Below are 5569 nucleotides of genomic sequence, written 5' to 3'. Positions count from 1 at the left end.
TCCGTCCGTCCGTCCGTCTGTGCAAGCTGTAACTTGAGTAAAAATTGAGATATCTTTATGAAACTCTGTAGACATGTTTCTTGGTACCGTGAGACGGTTTGTATTGCAGATGGGCGTAATCGGATCACTTCCAAGCCCACAAAATGTTATTAATCAAAAACAACTAAATTGTCTTAACTAAGCCGGTTAAAATTTTTTTTAAAAAGTGGGCCCCTAATAAATTTAATGTGCATATCTTCTAAATTGCTAAAGTTATAATAACAAAATTCACTGAGAACAAATGTTTTTAGCACCTCTATCTATGGTGTGAAAATGGGTGAAATCGGGTGACAAGCCCGCCATACTAACGGTGCTACACTCTCCATATAATGGTACTGTTAAAAACTACTAAAAGCGCGATAAATCAAGCACTAAACACGCCAGAGTCATTAAATTTTAACACATGGATCGTATGAGCTGACTTTTGCCGTGTTTGAAATTAGACAATGGGCGTGACACCGCCCACATTTAGGTGAAAATAAGACCCCTGCTTGGTATAGAATATTCAACTTCACCTGCCGGTACACAAATTGATTGGGCATTTTCAAACATGGATCCTTCGCGTGTTAATGCAATTACTTTTGAGACAGTACACAGCTATCATGACAGCATTTGTGTCCCTATTTCTAACTAAAGTTTTCAGACTTATTGCAATAGTTCTTCATTTTTTTTTTTCAAATATATATTAAGAAATGGTATAGCAATTTTGACACTAGTTTTTAAGACAATTTTAATAAGGAGAAAAGAGAAATAATTTAAATATATGTATAAGAATCTATATAAAAATTTAGGTTTAATATTGTAAATATTATATACAAATTAATATAATAATATATTTTTAAAGTTGTTAATATTTATTATTTTTAAGCCAAACATGTATAATAATATCGATAAAATAAATAAAAAATGTTATTCAATGTCAAGAAACGATTTATTTTCATAATCCTTAATACAGTTGTAATTCATTCTATATAAAATAAATTATAAGCGTATACAAAAAGCACAAGAACGATTTCTCATAATTTGACTATGCGAGAGTATAAAATGTTCGTTTGCATCCGAACTTAGCGCTTCCTTACTTTTTATACTCCCGCAACCTTTTACTACAGAGTATAATAGTTTTGTTCACCTAACGGTTGTTTTTATCACCTAAAACTAATCGAGTTAAATATAGGGTTATGTATATATAAATGATCAGGATGAAGAGACGAGTTAAAATCCGGGTGACTGTCTGCATACCGTAAGATGGTTGGTATTGCAGATGCGCGTAATCGGACCACTGCCACGCCCACAAAACTGTATTAATCAAAAACAAATGAATTGCCATAATTAAGCTTCACAACAAGATACAAGACTCTTATTAGGTATACAGGATCACATTAAGGAGGAGCATCTGCAGTTAAACATTTTTTTTTAAAGTGGGCGTTGTCCCGCCCCCTAATAGGTTTAATATGTATATTCCTATACCACTGAAGCCATAGTGGGAACAAATGTTTTTAACGGTACTGTTAAAAACTACTAAAAGCGCGATTAATCAAGCACTAAACAAGTCAGCGACATTAAATTTTTATCTCTGGGATGGTATGAGATGATTTTATAAGAACCACGTTCAAAATTAGACAGTGGGCGCGGCAACCCCACACTTTTAGGTGCAAAACCCATATCTTGGGATTTGCTTAACCGATTTCAACCAAATTCGGTACATAATATTCTTCTCATATTTCAATATTATAGTACCAAAATGGGCGAAATCGAATTACAACCACGCCTATTCCCCATTTAACAGCATTTTAAATTCCATCTGATGTTTTCACTTTCCAGTATGCAAATCAAGCAACAATGATTATATCGGCGTAAAACTTTGCATGAATAATGCGTTTAAAGTATGCCACCTTGTGACCAAAAATTCTCTAAACTGTTCAAGCCCCTAGGTACTGAATATGTAGACCCCAGTGCCTATAGTTGACTTTTTACCGAAAATATCGGTCAGCAAGAACAAGGCTGCAAGATCCACAAAGGAATCTAAAACGAGTATACCATTTGGCTTTGCGATAGTATAAAATGTTCCGTTACATTCGAACTTAGCCCTTCCTTACTTGTTGGAATTACATTCAATCGTCGTTCTCAAAATTCTCCATCGAGCAGTCAATATTCCAAACAAATGTTCTATGACTCTGCTAGCGAGTGACAGTTGATAGTTAAAAGTGCGCTTCGTGTTTGTTAGATTTAATCCGGGATAAGGGCAAATTAAATTACTTCGTAATGGAAATACAGCATTTCCAACGAAAAAGAGTGGAAAATGTTCGGGTGACACGTTGGACAATGGCATAGGTTAGAGAGTTTTCCATTAACACATGGTCAAATGGAGTAAGTTGAAAAATGCCTATATGAATATTAATGGAAGTTCATTATAGTCGTATATTAAACAATTTTATAGACTGTACCTCCGTCACTTTGACTTCCATAACTGCTAATACTAACTGATATTTACGTATATTTTGCATCACATGTAGCCATCAAACCGATGCTATAGAACTTTTTATAATTGTAAAAAATCGAATTGGAATTGGCCGGGCACTTAATAGCAACGTGCTCGCCATCAATTGCACCAACACAATTCGGAATATTCCACATATTTAAAAATCTTTAGCCATGTCCTTTTCTGAGAGTCACTTAAATAAACTGGGGAAAGCAACCGCAAAATTACCTCACACGTCTATAATATGATTTCCCGCACTGTTGTCTTCCCTAATTTATAACTCCATGCAATAATCTGCATTGATACGCTTTGTGTCAAATAGTTAACAAATATAAGAAAAGCACATCTATGTATATACATATGTATATTAATTTACTAAAGCCTTTCCTTGGAATCAATCCGCTGTTTCGGCTTCTGTAATGATTTCCTTACTTGCTTCAGAAGCAAGTTAAATACGTCTGGCGGCATCCTTGTATGCAAAAAAAATTATTCTGGTTCGCTGTTCCTGATCACCAGAAACGTTTTTAGCTGATAACCACCTACTCTGCTTTTTTTGTTTTTATTATTTTATACAATGTGTACAATTCGCACAAACTTAAAAAAATTTCATCAATATTATCTACTTTCGTGTTGCTGTCGACTAGATTAATGATATTGTATGAAATGTCAAATGTAAAGGAAAGAAAACAGCTGATTTCTATGTTGTCAAGACGGGCATAACTTTTGACAAATTTTGTTTAATATGGGCGGTAAGTACGGAAGGGCCGAATTTCGATGACTGTTTGAAGCATAAGTCTGTTCAAAATGAAATGAGTATGAGTCAAGTAACAGCTGTCAAAATGATCAACTTTAAGAGAAGTATTGCCTCATTGATATTCACATTTCAATAAAATAAATAAATTCTGAACAACAGTATTAAGCGACTTAAACCTATGATATTAACAAAACCCAAACAAGAACTCCAGGAATAAGCTCAATAAAAAGCGTTAGACAGATCGACCTGCGAATTAGATTTGACTCTCGAAAAACTTTCAGATTAATATATGGTCTTTCAAGATATAACATGAAAACTAAGCGAAGAAAACGGATCAGATATGTATCCAGCAAATTAATTTTAGTTACAAGCAGTTCATTTCTGCACTGAGCACCCGAAACACCAAACAGCTCTTCAACCAATATTGCCATATTGGTATTAACAGGTGTTGCATGCGAGGAAAAAAGTGAATCTCAAATACAACAAACGGATTAAAAATGTGTATCCGCTTGGTGTTGTCAACAAATACAACTTGTTTTTATTTACAATAAATTTATTTGCTCTCTTGCTTTAGGCTTATTTGTGAAGTATTTCAGCTGCGACGGCTGCTATCGAAATGAAAAGTCTCAATGCTGACTCCAGCATACGGGGCAACTTGCTCCATTCAGTATTACTCATATTTAGCATGTTGCTGCAGCTTTTGTTCACCTTGCGCTTAGCTGTGTGTGTGGTTGACCTTGAAAGGGTTTGCATATTATCACAAATTTCGTGATTCGATTTCTTGTATGTTTTAAGAAACAACTTCGATCGCTTCACGACGACGTTGCGGCGAATAATGTGATTCAGAGGTCACGAGTTTATTTTTATTTTCGCTTTAACTTTTTATAATTCAGTCCTCGAAGCTGTGCCATCTCCTTATTCAGCGGTCGTAGCTTCTTTGGTATTTCGTTTTATTTTCGCGCCACACCCAAAATGATTAATGCGGATTTTTAATGAAGATCTTGTAGTTTGTAATTTTTGCGCATATTCTCTGCTTCGAAATCTGCTTATCTGACAATCTCGGGGTAATATTCATAGCTTACTTTGGAGCTGTGGCCTTTAGGCACTTTCAAGTGTCCTTTTGTTGAAAGCTGGGCGGCAGTTCCAAAATTGAGTGCTGTGTATTTTTTTAAATTTGATTGCAGTACGTTTGCCACTCCTGGTGGCCTCCCTTCCCAAACCCACAATTACACGATCATCATTCACTCTTCTTTGTTGGGTGCAATTGGTTCAATCATGTAACTGATGTGCGGTATTCTTTTTTGAATAAGAAACGCCTGGTTCCGGTGGCTAACTGCTAACAAATACGGAGTACACATGCGCGACGCACATTGAACACAGTGATATCCAAATTAACTTTCAGTCTTTTATTATTGGGGAGTTAAGAAGAAGTGTCTGTTAATAGCTGTTCCGCAGTAAATTTTTCAATCCGATAAATGATCCCTTAAAGCAAACAGGCTGAGCAAAAACCTTTTGTTGGAATTTTTATAACACTTTCTTCGAAGCCATTTATGACACTGAAGGCTTCGCTTCACTACATGACGATGTCATTTGGATATTGACCGCGATACGGCATCGCGATATTTATCGAACGTGTATCATGTCATATTGATAGATCGCGATCCATATTACAAAATATTTAAATATTTTGAAATCCAGTTCACGGATCATGGAGAACGTTTAGATATTGATCGCGCTATCTACGACGTTTTATATGTAAATTCGCGATACGACGGAACAAAAAATGGAAAAAAATTCAAAACCGTGCGATTTTGATCAAAAATTTGTTACCTATTTGTATATATAGCCTTCTGAAAAATCTGATGAGTTCTTCACAATGGTTCCTAACATTTTTTGCTTCAATTCTTTCTTTGAGTTTTTGCTTCAACACTATAGACACTTTTCTTCAGTTTTCTTTCGAAATTTTATAAAAAAAACCGAACAAATCATAAAGCAAAACCATATTTTAAAAAAAAATTTTTTAACACGATTTACGAAGTACTGGCGCGATAATTATTGAATGTTTTTCATTCGCCCGCGAGCTATCAATCAATGTGGATCGTGATCCAAATATAATCCACAATATATTGAACGTTTCACGGGCGCTTATCGCTCTATTGTAATGGAACATTTAAACTATGCAGCTAACATTAAGCTATGTATGGATATGTAGTGAAACAGTTAGTCTCTGAAGAGTATATTTGTGTATAATTTACGGTTTGATGAATACTTTGCTGATCTTCCATGATTTCAAAGGT

At 35.0% G+C, this 5569-nt stretch overlaps 1 pseudogene; it reads right to left on the bottom strand.

The window, feature by feature from the left end:
- Window positions 1-2131: 2131 nt before the first annotated feature.
- LOC138856911 (uncharacterized) lies at window positions 2132-2818 on the bottom strand (annotated as a pseudogene).
- Between the last annotated feature and the right edge of the window lie 2751 nt (window positions 2819-5569).

This window comes from Bactrocera oleae, chromosome 2 (assembly GCF_042242935.1).
Source record: "Bactrocera oleae isolate idBacOlea1 chromosome 2, idBacOlea1, whole genome shotgun sequence".
NCBI classification, from domain to species: Eukaryota; Metazoa; Arthropoda; class Insecta; order Diptera; family Tephritidae; genus Bactrocera; species Bactrocera oleae.
Note: the sequence above shows the minus strand (reverse complement) of the source record. Positions and strands in the feature narration are given on the sequence as shown.